The 17,878-nt window shown below is 39.8% G+C and overlaps 1 protein-coding gene across 9 annotated transcripts in view; it reads left to right on the top strand.

Annotated features, from left to right (window-relative positions):
• Positions 1-5,301: 5,301 nt before the first annotated feature.
• NRIP1 (nuclear receptor interacting protein 1) overlaps positions 5,302-17,878 on the top strand; it is a 332,678-nt gene continuing 320,101 nt past the window's right edge. For 4 of the 9 annotated variants that reach the window (XM_034948020.3, XM_034948019.3, XM_034948018.3 and 1 more), the window contains exon 1: positions 6,133-6,437. The gene's annotated coding sequence lies outside the window, so the exon portion shown is untranslated. Of the gene's footprint in view, positions 5,454-6,114; positions 6,438-17,878 lie in introns of those variants that run through there. The other 5 variants (XR_010111080.1, XR_004668448.3, XM_008972546.5 and 2 more) reach the window with 4 other exon arrangements.

The following is a 17,878-nucleotide window of genomic DNA, read 5'->3' as shown; positions in this document are numbered from 1 at the left end:
CAGACCTAGGCAAGCCTCGCATGACCACAGGCCCTGCCAACACCCTGACTGCAGCCACATGAGAAACCTTGTGTCAGAACCATCCAGCTAGGCTGTTCCTGCATTCTTTGCCCCCAGAAACTATGAGATAATAAGTGTTTCTTGTTTTAAGCCACTAAATTTTGAAGCGATTTGCTATGCATCAATAAGGAATAACAATTGAGTGTTCCAATGACTCTACATGCTCACCAACACTTGTTTTCATCTTTTTTTTTCTATTATAGCCATTTGCCTTGAGTGTGAAGTAACATCACACTGTGGTTTTGATTTGCACTTCCCTAATGGCTAATCCTATGGAGTATCTTTTCATGTGCTTGATGTACATCTTCTTCGGAGAAATGTCTATTCAGATACTTTGCTCATTTTAAAAACTGGGTATTTGCCTTTTTATTATTGAGTTATAAGAGTTTTTTATATAGTCTAGATATGGGTCCCTTACCTGATATATGATTTGCAAATATTTTCTCCTATTCTATGGGTTATCTTTTCATTTTCTTGATGGTATCCATTGAAACACACAAGATTTTAAATTTGACTTCAGTCCAATTTATCTATTTTTTGTTACTCATGCTTTCAGTGTCATAGCTAAGAAGGTTTTGCCTAACAGAGGTCACAAGGATTTACTGCAATATATTCTTCTAAGAGTTTAATAGTTTAGTTCTTACATTTAGGTCTACATTTCATTTTGAGTCAATTTTTGTATATGATGTGAAGAAGGAGTCCAATTTCATTCTTCTGCATGTAGATATCACAGCACCATGTGTTGAAAAGATGATTCTTTCCACCATTGAATTGCATGCAATCGTGTGTGTGTGTGTGTGTGTGTGTGTTCAAATTCTTTGTGAAAAGAAAAATTACACGAGATTTTCATGTTTCTTAAACTAATCTAAAACAGATAGGTCAGTGTCTATGTCTTCTTTTGAGAGCCAAACAATTATACAAATAGTAAGCATACATCATGCTTTCTTTGTATCTTTCTTCCCTTTAGAACCCTGAATTATTTGGAAAAACAGATGTGTTCTTCACTTTTCTTTAGTTGAAGTCTATCTAAATATATCTCTAAAAATAATAGGATCATGTTTTTACTGAATTGATTCATAACATGGTCCTATGTTTGTGAAATCCCTTAAAGGAAACTTTCATATGCATTTACGACAGGACTGCCTAATGAGAGCTGCATACGCCATTTCTACATAAAAGGAAAGATTTCATGTAATATTTACTCTCAATCATTTAGACATATCAAACTGACACATTATTAAAACTGACAGGTTTTCCTTGCTTCGTTGGGACTTCTTGGCTCTTCTAACCCTTTAACTAAACTAGACATTTTCTTGTTTTGAGAAGGAATGAGACGGCATCAACCACATATGCATTTCATTAAAGTATCTGCCTTTTCCTTGCACAGGTTTGGCTACTTGTACACAATCATTCTCAGACTTTTTTAAAAAAGATACAGTTTTCAAGATTCATTTTAGTGTAGAAAATGAGTGCCCTGGATTTGCCAGTCTTCGGCACTCAAATCCCAATGAAACCAAAAGGGCTCCAATCTCATTAGGGAAGGCTGCACAGTAACCTGCAGAGAGGGTGTCTAAGCATTTTCAAGTCAGCTCTTTAGACCTTTCTTGGTACTCAGGGAGCTGCAGCAAATCCTTACTGCAGCTTCAGGTAGGCGACTGCCTCAAACAAAGGTCAGGGTGGTTTTTGTCATCTACAAGTAACTGGGCATAAAAGAATTAGAGAGCAAAATCCTGGACTTCTACAGCTAGGAAGATGCTTGGCAGTAACTGCATAGAAGAGATAGCTTCATATTGTAGAGAGAATTTTTTTTAAAGCTTAGTCAACCCCAAATCTATAGCGTTTTATTTCTGCCATAAAGACAGTTTACATTTACAGTCCACCACCACAGTTAATAGAGATAGAAGTAGTTGTAACTACAGCATCGTTAATGAAGACACAGTACATAAAATGCAAACTTTGCTGATTCTCTAATTGGCGTAAAAGTCTAAACACAAGAAGGTGGTCTTTATAACCTAGCATAATTCAACACTAATAATCGGCATAAGCTTTTAGAGTTAACAAGATTTAGATTTTCCTCTTAAGAAACTTTTCTTAAACTATATTATTAAATATTTCCTACATTCTCTGGAGCTGCACTACCCGATATGGTAGTTGTTAGCCACATGTGGCTGTTGAGCCCTGGAATAAGACTAGTCCAAATGAAGATGTGCTATAAATGTAAAAGACACACTGGATTTTGAAGACTGTAAAAGATTGTAAAATATCTAATTAATAATTCTGTATGTTGTATAGACATGAAATGGTAATTTTTGATGTATTGGGTTAAAGTGCATTATTATAATTAATTTTACCTGTTCCTCTGTACTTTTGAATATAACTACCAGAAAATTTAACATTCCTTATGTGGCTCACATTTGTGGTTCACTTTATGTTTTTATTGGTCAGTGCTGCTCCAGAGGCTAAGGGACTGTGGCTAATAAGGTAACTGCAGTGGGGTTCCATTTGTCTGTGATCTATTATATTACACATATTTCTCCCTACTCAGGTGTCATAGTTCACTCCATAGTGTAAATATGGGCTCAATACTTCTCAGTGCATATTTTTGTCTTCTCATACCTCTCTACTGTTAAAACAGTCTATGTCCTCTCCTGAGAACCCCTTTTCCCACTTTGCCTACATGGCTAATTCTTTTAACCTTTTAATGGCCAGCGGAAGCATTATTTTCTCTGCAAAATGTTCTCTGAACTCCCTTACATCACAGCCAGGACCCCAAGAGAAAGATACATTCTGTCCTCTGGGGTATGACAGTATGTTGGCCAATATCTACTGAATGTCTGTTGTCTGCTGGGCACAGGGATAGGTAGCTGGAAGTCCCCAAATGTGAATGAGAGGGATATGGACCCTGTGCCTGTACTGCTTGCATTCTACAGTGGGATACGGACAAGCAAATACCCACTAACAAAACGGTTTTTGAAAATGCTATAGAGGAGAGATTTAGAGAACACACCAAAGGCTACAGAACCAAAGGCTAGAGAACACACCCAGACTACCTCTTTGTGGAGGAGAGGTATACTGAGACTGAACTAAAGGCATGTGATCCCACAGGAACCCTGGACGTAAAACAGTAATTAGGTGTTTAAGTATATAAACCCAACAGCATTGTTTTCACATCACAAATGATTCAAATGAGACTTGACTTCAAAGTACAAATTACCAAATAGGCATTCTTATATTACATATAATGCCCTAGTATCCTTGCAATGACTCTGTTAGCCAGGAAATTTAGGTATTGATTTACTTAAAAAAACGAAGAACAACAACAAACAAGTCTCCACATAATTAGCATGATTAAGTGAAAATGAATTCCACAAGAGGTGTGCAATTTACTTAACACTCATGCCACTATCAAAAGAGTTCAGGATTTCAGTGATTGGATTTTTGTGGGGTTGAGAAAACAGAATAAGAAGAAGAAGTGAGCAGCTTTGGGAAGTCACCTAACATATAGCAGTGGACTTTTAACAACAACGTTGGAGGGCTGGAATATTCTCGGCCTGTTGGGCAATCTCCATGGTCCAAAACCTGGTTAAGAAGTAAGAGGAATGTATTTAAAAGATAGACTTGAGTAGTCCAAATATCTTTCCCAAAGTCTATGCACTAAGGTGTGTGTGCGCCCTACTCCTTGGTGAGCCCATTAGTCCCTTACCCAGAACCTATTAAGTTTACTTTAGACAGAATTGTGACAAGTGAGGCTATCTGGATTCCCAGTCCGCACTAGACTGGAAGTTACCAATCAGAAGATGAGGAGAATGTTAGTGGCAGCTATGCTAGTAACAGTAGGGACAACAGATTGTCAGTTAGTGAAGGGGGAGAGAGAGAAATTACAAAAGGCAGAGATAATCACTGAGTCATAGCATCCTAGAGTCCTTCGGTGCAGCGACTGATAGCTTTTGTACCTCCTGGGAGCATCCCTAACACTTAGAAAAAATATAGAATAGGAACTGGATATATTTACTGAATCCTCTAGAACCTACTACAATAATTACTTTTAATAAAATTGACATTGAATTGTCAAGAAAATGCTAAATGACGTTCAACAAACTGCTTAAGAGAAACATTTGCAATACATTGTAGAAAAATCTTTGTATAATGGTTAAAAATAATTTTCATAAAAAAAGTTTGACCCCCACTAAGGGCCAAGCTCCAATTATGCTGGTCATCATTGAAGTGAAACGGTTTGCTTTGTATCAATTCTGAATAAATGATGCACTAAAAAACAGCAGACTTTACTAATTTGCCTAGAGCAGATTTTGAATTGTGGTATATGCAAATAATATGGTATTATATTATATGAGGTTTAACTATATAAAATGGCAACAGATTGCATAGTTCAATCACTAGGGTGATGAAAAATAATTGTTTTAAAATGTGCCATTGCCACTAAGGAAAACATTGGCACTATGTGCCCGGCACTGTGCTAGGTGCCGAATTTATTAAGCATTAATTTGAAAAATTGCTTTCACTTTCAAGACTGTGACAGTATTCTAAAACTCTCATTCATATTTTTTAAAGGTTAAGTGAAATTTGCAATACACAATACAGCCATTACATAACAGGCACAGAATACAGTTTCATGACTTGGATAGTTTTTGTTTTCTAAGCGCATTAGCAACTTCATTTCCAAATGCTATCAAATTCTTCAGGATATGAAAACCTACATGTAAGAATGGAGTGCCTCATCGGCTCATTTGTCTTATGTAATAAGTGTTTTAACACAGGCATGCCGTTTCAGAATTTCGGGTGAGACTAAGCTGTACTTTAGCTTTTTTGTGTCAAGCAAAAACAATTTCAGCAACAACACTCGTTTCCCCTGGTAATTTTTTTCATGGCGAATTACTAAATGCTAGATGCTCAAGTCAAAAAGAAACCTGACATCTGGGGAGGTGTTGAGGGGGTGTTAATAGTTCTAGTGAGATGTCTGGGGAGCGTTGAGGATACGATTTTTCAAACAGCAAATACAAGGATAAGGGGAAATTATGGTTTCATATGACTCTCTCCTCCCTCCACTTTCTCGTTTCACCAATCTGTAGCCCCCCCAATTTAGAGGCGGGTTCAGTGAGATTAGGCTGCAGGAAACCGAGAGGCTCCACCGCGCTGCCGCCCCGGCCTCGTGATGTAATTGTTATTTCTTATTCGGAGACCGAACCGAGGAGAGCTGCTGAAGAAGTAGCAGCCCTGCTCCTTTTCCCTTGTCTTGTTGGGTCAGATCCTTCCCGGGGATGATGCAGATTGGCTGACAGACTCCGCTGGAGACTTCGCAGTGACAAAGCAGCCGAGGATTAACCCTGCTCCTGGGTCCTACGTCTGTCCAGGGAGCTGAGCGGGGCGCTCCTCAGGTCTCCTTCCTAGTTTTCCTCCCAGAGTCGCTCCACACGAGTGCTGGGCGCCTACTACGTGCTGGGCGTGGGGTCAAAGTGACCCAGAGTTCGCGCCCGTGCCCCCCAACATTAAAGCAGGACACACAGATTACAAGGAGATAGAAATTGGGGGTGCGTGGGTGAAAGGGGGCCCAGAGAGCGCGTGTTGTGGGGTGAAGGGGAGGAGGTAGACGCTTAAGGCAGGCGGGGACCCTGGAGCGTCTGGGGCGCCCCGGCCCCCAGGCTGTGCCCAAACGGGAGCATTCCGCCTGGGTCCCAAGAGCGCTTTCCCGGGTCCCCAGGAGGAGCTGTCCAGGCGCCTGCAGCGGTCGCGGGCGGCTGGACAGAGCTGGGAGCCCGGGGGACGGCCCGGGCGCGCCGTGCAGCCCCTCTCTCGGGGACGCGGTCCTCTCGCTGCCTCCGGGTCCTGCAGCCCCGTCTGGGCCACCCGGAGAGCAGGCGAGGAGGAAATCCACGAAACAGAGGGGGTTCCGCAGCTCCTGTGAGCCGCCCGGATCCGCGCGGCTTCCTCCTGACCGGGTGACAATGGGAGGGAGGGGGAGAAAAGGGTTAAGAAACTTGGCTGAAGAGCTGAATGGCGTGGGGCGGCGAGGGGAGGGACTGGGCCGCGGCGGACTCGGCGGCGGAGGGAGGAGCGCGGCTGCGGGCGGGCGGGCGGTGAGCGAGGCGCTCAAAGTCAGCCTCGCAGACATTGCAGCAGAGCCCCGAACTCGGGAGGCGGCGGCGGAGGAGGCGGCGGCGAGGCGCAGGGACGACCCGGCCCCACGCCCGCCCGCCACCCGCGCGCGCCCGTCCGCCCGTGGCCTCGCGTCCGCCGCTGCGCCGTGAGCGCCGCTGGTCGGAGGGAAGAGCTCGCCGGGGCGCCGGGCCAGGACGGGGCGGCAGGCGCCTTCGCGGACCGAGCCTGACGGAGCCGGAGGCTGGGAGCCGCGGCGGCCTGGGGTGAGTGACGGCCGCGGCCAGGGCGCCAGGAGTAGCGGCCGCCGGCGCCGCCGGAAACGGCCCGGGAGCGCGGCCCGCGTCGGCTCTGGCTTGGCTGGCAGGGCCGCGGGGGCGTCGGGGCGGCGGGGAGGGCGCGTTTCCGGGGAAATCCTGCCTCTGCTGCCTGGTTCGAGTCTCCGGGTTCTCGCGGGGGGCCGGGGCGGCGGGCCGGCAAGTTGTGGAGTGGCCCCGGGTCGGCCCGCCCGTCCGTGCCAGTTCTGGGCAAGGGGGCGGCCGTCGCGTGGCCCCTGCGCGGAGCCGGACACGGGGGCTCGGGGGGCCGGGTCGGGGTTGCCCCCGCTCGCTTGCCCTCTCGGTCCCGAACCCCGGGCACCGCTCGCCTCGCCTCTCTCGGTCCTGCTGTCCAGCCGGATCCTGGGCGGCGCCTTTCGCCTGGGTGCCTCCCTGCTCCGTGCTCGCTGGATACCCGGCTGGGAAAGTGAATAGGAAAAGGGACAGCTCGCCCGGCCCCCACCCGACCCCGGGCCCGCTCTGCCCGCACTCGCGGTCCCCTCCCGATGGCGAGGCTCACGGACCCGAGGCCTCAGCCATCATTTTACCAGGAGCCAGGGGCCGGCTCCCATTTAGGGTGAGCCCGGTGGAAGTCCGGGAGGCTGCCTTTTCTCCCTTCTTCTGTGTCCACCTTATTACGATTGAATATTGTTTTATGAAGGTTTCCGTGGACGTATTCTGCAGACCCTCCCATCCCTTCCAAAGTAGTTTCCCAATTTTAATCAGGAGTTGGTGTTCAGTCTGAAGGAACAAAGGAACCCACTGTGTCTTAGAGGCGGACAGGCTGGGAGTCTGTGACACATGTTGATCTCTGAAGCATTCCAGGAGTTTCTACCTTTTATCACGTCAATAATTGGCTGCTGAAGGTAGTAAAAGAAGTACGGAATGATAAGCACTTTTGCGTTTTAAAAATATTTTTTAATGGCACATTTTACTTTGGGGAAAAAAGACGTTCTTAGGCACAAGGATTTTTAAAAACCCAGTTGGTGGAACTGAGTTGGAGTTTGTTTCTGGTATTGTAAATGATTACATGTGGGATTGTGAAGGAAATTGTGTCCTTAGAGGAAGAGAAGCCATCTGTAGGTGTCCATAGTAAAAATGGTTGTCGGGTTATATGTGATGAATGCTCTTTCTGTTTCTTGGGGGAATTTGTGAAGCAAGGGGCTTCGGTAATTCATTCTTTAAAGTTATGAATTGCATTGAACCTGCTTATTAGTGAATCATAGGTTTAGTAAGTGGGTGGCATTATTCAGTGTTTAATCATCAGTTTTCCACCTTTGTTGAAGAGACAGTGAAATAATAGACTTTTTAAACAAATGGTGTTTCATCTGCCTGGCCCCTAAGTGTCGGTTGCCGCCTGGAGTATGTTGAAGTGTTTTTCACCTTCCAAGTAAGTGAGTTGCTCTGGTTTTGCCCAGCAGTTCGGTAACGTCGATAGGGTTTATTTGGTTCAGGGAGCACTGGCTTCATCACCTACAGTAACTTTTTTTCTGCCTGGGCATAGTTCCTAGAGACAAAGAAGGAGAATCAATTAGTGGAGCGGCTACTGCCCTGCAGGTTGTAGGATTGGTTGCTCTAGTCTGTTTCATACTCTGGTGGAGAAAGACCTCTTTCCAAACTTACCTTTAAAAGTGCCCTAGGAGTGTGAGTAAAATATACATCAGAACATAACAGAAAAAAAAAAAGGACTGTTCGTTGTTGATTTTATTCAAATGAGTTAGTTGAAAAACCAGGTTTAATGCCTGTGGGAAGTTAGTTGAAAACCAGGTTTAATGCCTCTTTTACATGTGTTTCTAAACTCTGCAGAACTTGGATTTTGCTAATTTTAACACCCTAAAATATTGTTAACTTTGCACTAAAGAAGTGTGTGAAGAGACTAAAGGCTTTTCTGACTCTTGCAGTTATAAGTGCAAAACATCATGATAAAAAATAACCTATACCACCACCTAGAGTCTGTTTGTTAGTTTATTGCTCATGAAGTTTGCTTAAATTGACATGTCTGTTACAGTTCTGATATAGTCGAAAATGATTAAGAAGTACTAGCTTTCAAAAGCCCGTCCAAGAGAACAATTATTTAAGTAATAAATAGCAAGTGCCAATTTAAATTATCCGTGCCACCTTTAGAATTGAAAATTATGACATATCAAGTTGAGTGGGCTATTCTCCAAAAGATGTTAATTCAGAAGATTTTAAAACGGAGTTTTCAGTTTGTGCGCCAAGGCAGTTCTGATTGCTTAAAGACTTCTGCGTTGTTATCAGAGATTCAAGAAATCTTCCCAATCAGATGCCATTAGAACTTTTTGAAGTCCAGATGAAACAAAAGCAAAAATAAAGGAGAGCATTACAACTACAGAAATTCTGGAAATTCAGAAGTTAAGAGAGAACGCAGCCCATGACAGAGTTGTGATTCAGAGATATGAAAAGTAAAATCAATGTGAATTAAAGTGATAATCTGTTTTGCTGGTAGTTTATATGTGGTAAAGCAGTCTATTAAATGAGAGACCTTAGGGAGGCAGCTTTGTTGCCATGTGGCTTATCACATTGTCCATGGAGGAAGTAATGTTCCTCCTTTAAGTGGTGTAGCCTGAGAGAAAGATGGCCTCCAAGATCTTTAATTAAATACCAGTTGAACAGAAAGAACTAGAGCACTGTATTAATTCTGTCAAACATCACTATTTTAGAACATTGAGGACAACTAAAAATGAATTAACGCATATCTGAAAGCAGAGTTTGATAGAAGGTGACAGATGAGGCAAAATATGCCAATCTAATGGAACAAATAAGATAAGGAGATATGCCATCCTTGACTCTAGAAAGATCAGAGGGAAGAAGATTATTGTTAATTGCACAGATTCTATTGCAGACCAATGCTAGAAGACAATGACATAGAAGTAATTTTAAATCAGAGTGGCTTAGGATATATGAGGTTAAAGGAATTTGGCTTTTAATTTTAAAACGTAAAGAATGTAAGAAACTCAAAAGCTCATGTTCTAACTGTTGTTTGGGAAAAGCAGTAATAGTTTGGTGTATCAGGTTAAAAGATAATTTTGCTCAGAATGAGTTTAAAATACCGAATTTTTGTCAAGGAAAACATTATTCACTTTAAATTGTGCTAGGGTCAGTTTTGCTTTTCGCATTTGAGATTGCTTGATACAATTAGTTTTTAATGTAGGTTAGTAAGAGAAGAGGAGTTCTAGTCCCTTCCCTACCGTTTCCCTCCCTCCCTTGCTCTCTTCCCCTTTTCTAAAATAAACAGTGTCTAGATCTTTGGATATTTTCTTCCATGAAAAGTGCCTTAGTTGCAGCGTTCCTTCTTGGCTGTGGCTGGGGAGAAGTTTCTTCACTCTTGTACTTTTCCCTTCTGCCCCTTCAGGTGATTGATACACAATCAGAGTGGGTTTTGTTCTGTGTGTTTGTTTAATAATGATTTACTGTTACACGGATGAAGACTGGGAAAAAGCATTTGCCGTTCTAGCAAAGTCCTGTATACCCATGTCTTCCAACTGGAGAAATATTTTCATTAAAATAATCTTGACTACTGTTGAAAAGTCAAAGAAAATTTTCAACAAGATATGCTAGGGTCTTGCAGGATATGAGTTTGAATCTGTGAACTAAAAAGGTTCAAGTTGCATTTCCTTAAGTTGTAGTTTTTTCAGGGACTTTTGGGGGAGGGGGAATGAGCAGGCTCATCCTGTAGTATTTAGATAACACAACAATTAGAGAAATGTAACACCACTATGGCCACTAAGACTTGAGAAGGTAAAAACCAGGAGTGTCAGATGGTGAAACAGGCCATTGGAATGGAACTGAAGATTATGTCGAGAGGTTGGAATGAACAAAAAGTAAATGGAGGAGAGAGATCTAGTTTCTGTATCCTGTTTGCATCTGATGCTGAAGCAGAGACATGAATTGCTGATGGTAATGGATTCTATTCTCTTTTAGGAGGCCAGCAATATTATATAAATAGTGGTTGTTTGAGGGAGAGAAACGACAAGTTCCCCTTTTGTGCATGTTCACACTTTGTTTTGAATGTCTCTGAGATATCTTTAAAGTAGAGGATCAAAATTGGGTACCAGCATGGAATCAGGAGTTATACTTTGGAGGAAAATGAATTAATATTAGATCACATTTTCTTTAATCTTTTAAGATCTGGAATTTTACAAGGGTCTTCATCAACAGGGAAAACCGTGTTCTGAGTGCTAAAGTTTGGGTGGTGAACTGGATAATTCTTTTATAGGATCTCTGATAAAGATAAACATGTAAATAACTGCAGAAAGAATGCTTTATTTAAGCACATTACCTATGATTCATGGTAGGGGGAAAATAGAGACCACAGAAACTCCTGAAGTCTTATCAGGGTTTCTTTGCAAACTATTATATGGATGCCCATCTGTTGTTTTTTCTTGAAATTTAGTGTTCAGGTTGATGGATACTGAATGTATAGGATTCCGAAGGTTGGAGTTTATTTAAAACAGAACTTTCCTTTTGTTTTACTACGAGTTATGAAATGCAGTTTTAATTTGTCGCAATAAATATAGAAACTGAGATGAGTAGGAATTTATACTAACTTTTCTCACTGTTATGGTACATACTCTATATCATGAACCTTGAAATTCAAATTGATCCCTACACTATCTTGCAAATATTACAAATGAAGAATTACAAAAGTTGTGGTATTTTAGCTTATCAAAATGCACCCGAAACATAAAATATTTTTCCTTAAGTTCTTAAAACAGAAGAATAGGAAAGAGTTGAAAATAAATGTGATACATTTTATCATTATATTAGTATTTTGTTGAAATTAATACCTTGAATCATGCTATGGATAAACATTTAGCCTAGAACTCTAAAAGTAGTATAATGTGAATCAGATTTAAAGAATTGAGAAGGCTGGCAGTTCAAAAATAGAGGAAGAAAACACTCTTTGGGGTTATGAAAAAAAGGATCCTCTTAGTATTAAGATTTCTTAAAAAGCTATACACAGTTTTAAGATAGATTGTTCTTGAAGATAATGGGGCAAATAATTACCTGCTAAACAAATTATGAGTCCTGTGATTCTTTTTTTGGTTGAAATAATTTCAAGAACTCCAGCATATGTTGCAGCTTTGGCTAGAAAGGTGATTGTGACATACATCTATTCATCCATTCTCCTTCCCTCCTTCCCTCCTTCCCTCCCTTCCTTCTTTCCACTTTCAATACATAGGGCTGGGGTAGCAAATAATAATAATAATAATAATAATAAACAGTTTTGTAAAACTTGATAATAGAATTCTCTGACAGGGTTAATAGTTGTGTTTGAAATTCAGAGCTAGTATGGTTCACTCTCCCCAGAAAATAAAATTTTAATTTCTTACACCTCAGGGAATAAAAACTCTAAATTAAAACCCATCTTGCCTCTTTAACTTTGTGTCACTTAGCAAAAATATCTTTAAGGATGGAAAGAAGAGACCCCATGTGCCTTAAATTCCAAGTCACTGTGTGACTAAGCTCAGAGTTTCAATAAATATTAAACTAGAATTCTGCTGGGAATTTGAGTCATCAGCTTAAGCTACTCCTGGGACCAAGACAACTCTGGTTGACCTGATGTTGGTGTTTATTCAGAGCTTTGGTGGAAAGGAGCCTCTCACCCTTGGACTTCTAATTAACAAAGTCATTCCTTAGTCACTTGTTAAGTGATAGAGCTACTCCTTGTTTTCAGGCCTGTAATTTGCTAAAGGATTGAGCACAACAGAGAAACTAAGGAGTTTGGAGCTTCTGCTGTTTAGAGTCTGCTTTCATTATTTTACTTTTACTTTCTTATCTAGCTGTGTGAGGGTACTATGTAAAAGTCTGGTGATTTGCTTTAGATACTTAAGAGAAAAGCTTAGCTGTAGTCACATATAGTGACTAAGATGGCTTTCCTTATAGTTACATGTTTTTAATAGTTGAGTTTGCCTATACTCTTCATAACATGTGCACATGTTAAATATGTTACTGCTTTAAAAAAGCATTTCATTAGTAAGATGGGGAATCGTTTATGTACAATATTGAAATGAGAGTAGTAGTATAATGGTGTGTTTGGTAACTAACAGGACACAATCAAAATTTGAGAATTAGAAGTTCAGAATGAAAAAAGGACTTCTCTCTTGAGGAATCTATCTAGAAGTTGAGAGATAGCAAGTGTTTAACAGAGTGTAATGATTTCTGAGAAGCATGCTTTTAAAGATTTTTTTAAATTCCTGAATTTATGAGTTTATATTATAATAATCTATAATAGAGCAATAGATTTATACACTGGAAAAGAAACAAATTAAGGGAAGGAGAGAATACACAGTGACATGGAGGACATCAAGAAAATATGTTTGGAAACATGTGAAACTCTCCAAATGGGATATAAATATTCTTGAGAGAAGTTAATCACAGTTGCAGTTTTTCTCCTAAAGGGACTGTTTGCACAATGGGTTATGTAGGCTCAGGTTTGATTTTTGAAAAACATGTTAAAAAATAGTATTCCTGTTATTCCACGTTTATTTTTCGAGTTTAGGTTCTGTTACTAAATCAAGATGATACAGATAAAAGGAAAGCCCTTTTATCTCCCCCGGCAGCATCTGTTGAATAAGGGGGTTATATTTGATTTCTAAATTCTAAAATTCTGACTATACAGCAGTATATGCCGTTGTTGACAGTAAACAGTAAAGATTTCAAGCCTGTGGTTTTAAAAGAAGAAGAGATGATTGGGTAGAAACTTGGAATATTAAGAAGTTGTTTAGTTACTTGGCTGTTGCCTTTTCCTGTTTTGTTGGGAGGGGGAGCAGGGAAAGGAAGAGTATTGAACTTTTTGGGGCAACCGTTTTGTGCCAGACATTGTGCTGGAAGCTTTACACACATTTTGTCTTTTAATCCTTCCAGTTCCCCTGTGACATATAGGTATCATTTTCTCTAGTTTAGAGATAAGGAAACCTAGTCTGAAAAATGCAAGAATAGTTAACTTGCCTGTGGTCACATGGCAAATTTCATTGATAATTTGATTTTCTTAAAGAATATGCCATTGTTTGAAGAAAAAACCAGTTGCCATCTGACATTCAGGAAGCCGTTAAAAAACCTTGCTCCCAACCTGGTAGCCATAAAACTTATGCAGCATTTGCAAGCCTCATAGCCTGGATTCTCCAAGACCAGGCTCTCTGGGAAGGCACATTGTTGCCAGTCGATGATTCTGCAGCAGCTTATGCTAGTTCTCAAAGCGCTGATGTCCTGCTGCCTGCATTGCGCTGGAGGGAAATGTAGTCACCAAGGGCTGCCGCACAGGCTCTTTTCCCTCCAATGCTAACTCTTCTGAAGTGTATCACAGAATTACTGCGGTGTTATTTGAGGCAGTGAAAGCAACTATGTTTCTTTATATAATTCATTGAAATAGCTTGTCATGGTCTTAAACTGAGTGTTCCCAAGGCTAGTTATGTTTGTCCACTTCAAGGAGCAGTTGTAGCAAATTCAGAACCGTAGCTCTTCCTGGTTGAAAAGTTACAACTCTTGACTATTAACAGTTCTTAACATGATTTTTTTTTAATTACCCTATCTTCACTCACAACAATTTTGTTAAAGACTATCCTGTGCTGATAAACTGCTCTCTGAAATACAAAGAGGAAATTAACAATGTATTTGTGAATTGGAAGGAAGTGGAAGTAGAGAGATGAGGAGTAGTTGACTTTATTTTGAGAGTAGACTGTGTCAGGAGGGAGATTGTTGAGTGGGGGAGCTTTGTGGCACATAGTACATTTTTAAGTACATACCAGGTACGTGCTTTTATTGTTAAAGCCATAAGAAATGGAGTTATGGGCTTCTCCACCTCCTTTTACTTGCCTCATTTAAAATTTATGGAATTTTGAACCTAAAAGATTCAAGCTGAGTGGTTCCCTATACACTGAAAGGTATAGTCAAATTGAAACTATATTGGAGACACAAAGATGAATAATAAGACGTGTAAACATAATATTTTCTAGGGTGCTTTGGATTTTGAGTTGCCAAATCATATTGGAAAAGCAAGAGATTTGTATAAAAGCTGCAAAGGAAACATCTGTGTTTTGTTTAGAGAATACGTTATATTTTGGCCAAATAAGAAAAAAGAGAAATTGTCAAAGTGAACAATATGGGGGGAAGAATGTCTTCCTAAAGATCAGAATGAACTTATATTATTTCCTTAACTGATCCATGCTTTTTTAAAAAAAAAGAATTAAAATACACTGAATCTATGTGATGCCAAATATAAGGATTGAAAACAGTCTTTTTTAAATTTACCATCTGATTCCTTTCCAATATCTGGATGTTTGCTATTATTGTGGCAAGACCCATTGTTAACTGTATTGCTAAAAATCTACTTTTATCTATCCTGGTAATACTTGACTGACCTGAGTCAAAGTCACATTTTTTTTTTTTTTTAACTTTGAATTTCTTTTGCTTGGGCTTTCACAAATTGAAGTTATTTCATAGAATCGTTAGATTTTTCAGGTTGGAAGAGAATTTGATAAAAGCTATGGCTGCTCTGGATTTAAGCACACCTATCTTAGAGGCACCTTGTCCTCCACCCATTTATCAAACAAGTTGGTTTTTAGATGCATCTTTTGTATGGAAGAGCACACAGTTAGTGTAGACTATAAATAAAATAATGATAAAATGCTACCATTTAGTGCTATGTGCCATTTTCTTTCCTTTTGGGTCTCCTTCTTTATTTCTGTTTTGTCTTTACTTTGTTTTCCTTTTTATTTCTTAATATCTCATTCATCTTTTTTTTTAATTGCCAGGGGATTCATGTGATACAATGGGGTCAATAATTACTTATCTTCCTGTAGTTTTTGTTATTGCTGTTAAGTTAAAATGCCCAAAACAGTTACTATCTGCATTTTGCGGAGGAAGAAATTGAGTCCTTAAGAATTTAAAGACGTTTTGAAAGTCATTCAGCTAGCAGTTGGGTAGACCTAGGATGGTCAGTCAAATCTTGATTTATTTCACACTTTTTTGTTTATTTTTGTCAAAGCAGTCTCAGAAAGAGGGGTTTGTGTACCAGGTGTTAAGGAATAGTTAATAACCTTTGGTGATGGATCCCGCAGTAAAATCCAAGCTAACCCCACAAAGGGATCTATAATAATAAGAACTGGGTCTTGAGACATGAAACGAGAATTGGCTGGCTGCATCACTTTTGTTCTAGTACCTTATTTTCTTCTCATGGTCTTCATAAAAGTCTTAGGATTTGTTGAATATTCTAGTACTTGAAATGTAATTTCCAGGCTGAGAATTTTAAAAAAGAATAGTACAGTTATGTACATGTTCATGCAGTGGCATTGTTTTACATGTTACGTACATTTGGAATTTTATTTAAAAAGAAGTAGGGAGACTTGCTATTTATTTGCAGACAAAGAGAGCCAGATACCTTTAGTTGACCAGAACACTCACAGGCCAGCTCTACTTTTTACTGATGAGTAGTATTCCAACACCATTAATGTAGGTGGTTGGGTCTGTTGGTTCAACTGGAAACATATCTCAAAGTTTATGGACCCCATTCCTCTATTCTCTTGAGAAAGGTAACAAATAAGATGAGGGGGCACTGTGTGGCCCAGTGGTGATAATGTGCCATGAACCAAGTGCACGTTGGTCTACACCCCTAGAAAAGAGAGCAAGAGAGAAGAAACCTATGTGTAGACCTTTTCATGGACCACACACTGGCCACGTTCCTGATGTTGGTGAAACAGATTGGAAAGGAATATTCTCCCTCATGGGACAGTGGGCAAGGGAGTTTGTAGGCTTACTTCTGTCCCCAAGCCTCTAACAAGATCAGATTTTCTTTCACAGTTTTGTGTACGCCCTGATTGTAAAAGTTAAACTTGTGTTATAGCTGTTTTCCTTGGTAGAACTCCATGAATTGGAGCTTATTCATCAGTGTACTGTTGGGCCTGTAAGTGTCTGGCACACAGAAGGATGTCTATAAGCATTTGTTAAATTGAACTGTACCAGTCCCAACCACTGGCAAATTTGGCACAGCAGTAGAACCTTTATGTATTTATGCATAGCAGTTGTTAATTATTATGTGTAACTTATGAATAATGGAAGCTCTTCCACGTTTTTTCTTTAGTCTGTTTAAATTAGGACTTTTAAAAGGAACAATATTTTTTCCTTAAAATGTATCTTGTTCTTTCCAGGCATACTAATTATGAGGGAAAAAGTGAAACTGACTGTTATTGACATTATAATTAATTGGTACTTGAAATAATTTGTTTTGTAATATTACATTTCTTCAGTAATACACAAATTATATTAGAAAACATGTTTAGCAAAATCTTTGGGGGCAACATTTTTTTTGTAAGGAAATGAATAAAAATATTTCTGGAGCCTACTAGGCAGTTTCCTTAGCATCACTTCCTGTAGTCAAAAGGACCCACCAGCTGGGCACACTTAACTGCCTTGGATTTGACGGCTTGGTAAGGTGGAAATCTTAACATTTCACATCCAGAGTTAATTTTGGTGTGCAGTAACCTTAAAAGTTAAGAGGGTATCAAGAACAGTTGATGATTCAGAACTTGGTAAGTTATGGGATTAAGTAGTATATGAAGCCCATCTATGTTTTAAAAATTAGGATTTGCTCTTCACTGAAGGTGAATTTCCTGACTCTTTTCTAAGAGTCATATTCAACTACATTAATAACTGCTGTTAAGAGACAGAAAATAAAATTATTTTGAAATGGAGCTCAGAGATTTCTAGACGAGAAATTTATTTTAAAATGCTAATAGAAAATAAATTATATGGATATATATTTATAACACTGATTTTTAACAGATGCTCTTGAAATAACTTTAACCTAGTTTCTTGCTTTGTGAAGACAAAGTTGTTTGTTGTTTCTTTTTTGTTTAACAAAGGTAACTTCATGAGTATTTGACAGTATATTTCTTTTGGCTCATATTTCTGTGTATTCACCTGCTTGTAAATCATAGCAAAAAGGAACAAGCTAATGGACTAATATATGAAGTAAAAGGGCAGAAAAATGAGCACATTTACTATTTATGCACTATGTTCTACTGTGTGCTTTCCTCCAGTGCTTACTTATCCTGAATTCCTGAACGATTTTTTCCCTCATTGTTCATTAGTGTCAGTCGGTATGTTATAGAAATGTGTGAATTTCTATAAATTAGTTGTGAGTGTGAATTTCCCACTGTTGGATTCCTCAGCAGACACCCAAACTTAATTTCTATTTCATGAACTAAAAGTTGTAGCTAAGGCATGACATCTGATCAAAATTAACACTATTATCCTTTGCAATGAAAAGGGTGAATAAAACTAAAGTTCCTGGTAGTTGCCCCTGATACAAGTGTTTGCTTAGCTTTGACCATACATCTATCTATTTATTTTACATTTTACACATCCATGGG

Source organism: Pan paniscus, chromosome 22 (assembly GCF_029289425.2).
Source record: "Pan paniscus chromosome 22, NHGRI_mPanPan1-v2.0_pri, whole genome shotgun sequence".
Taxonomy (NCBI): Eukaryota; Metazoa; Chordata; class Mammalia; order Primates; family Hominidae; genus Pan; species Pan paniscus.
Note: the sequence above shows the minus strand (reverse complement) of the source record. Positions and strands in the feature narration are given on the sequence as shown.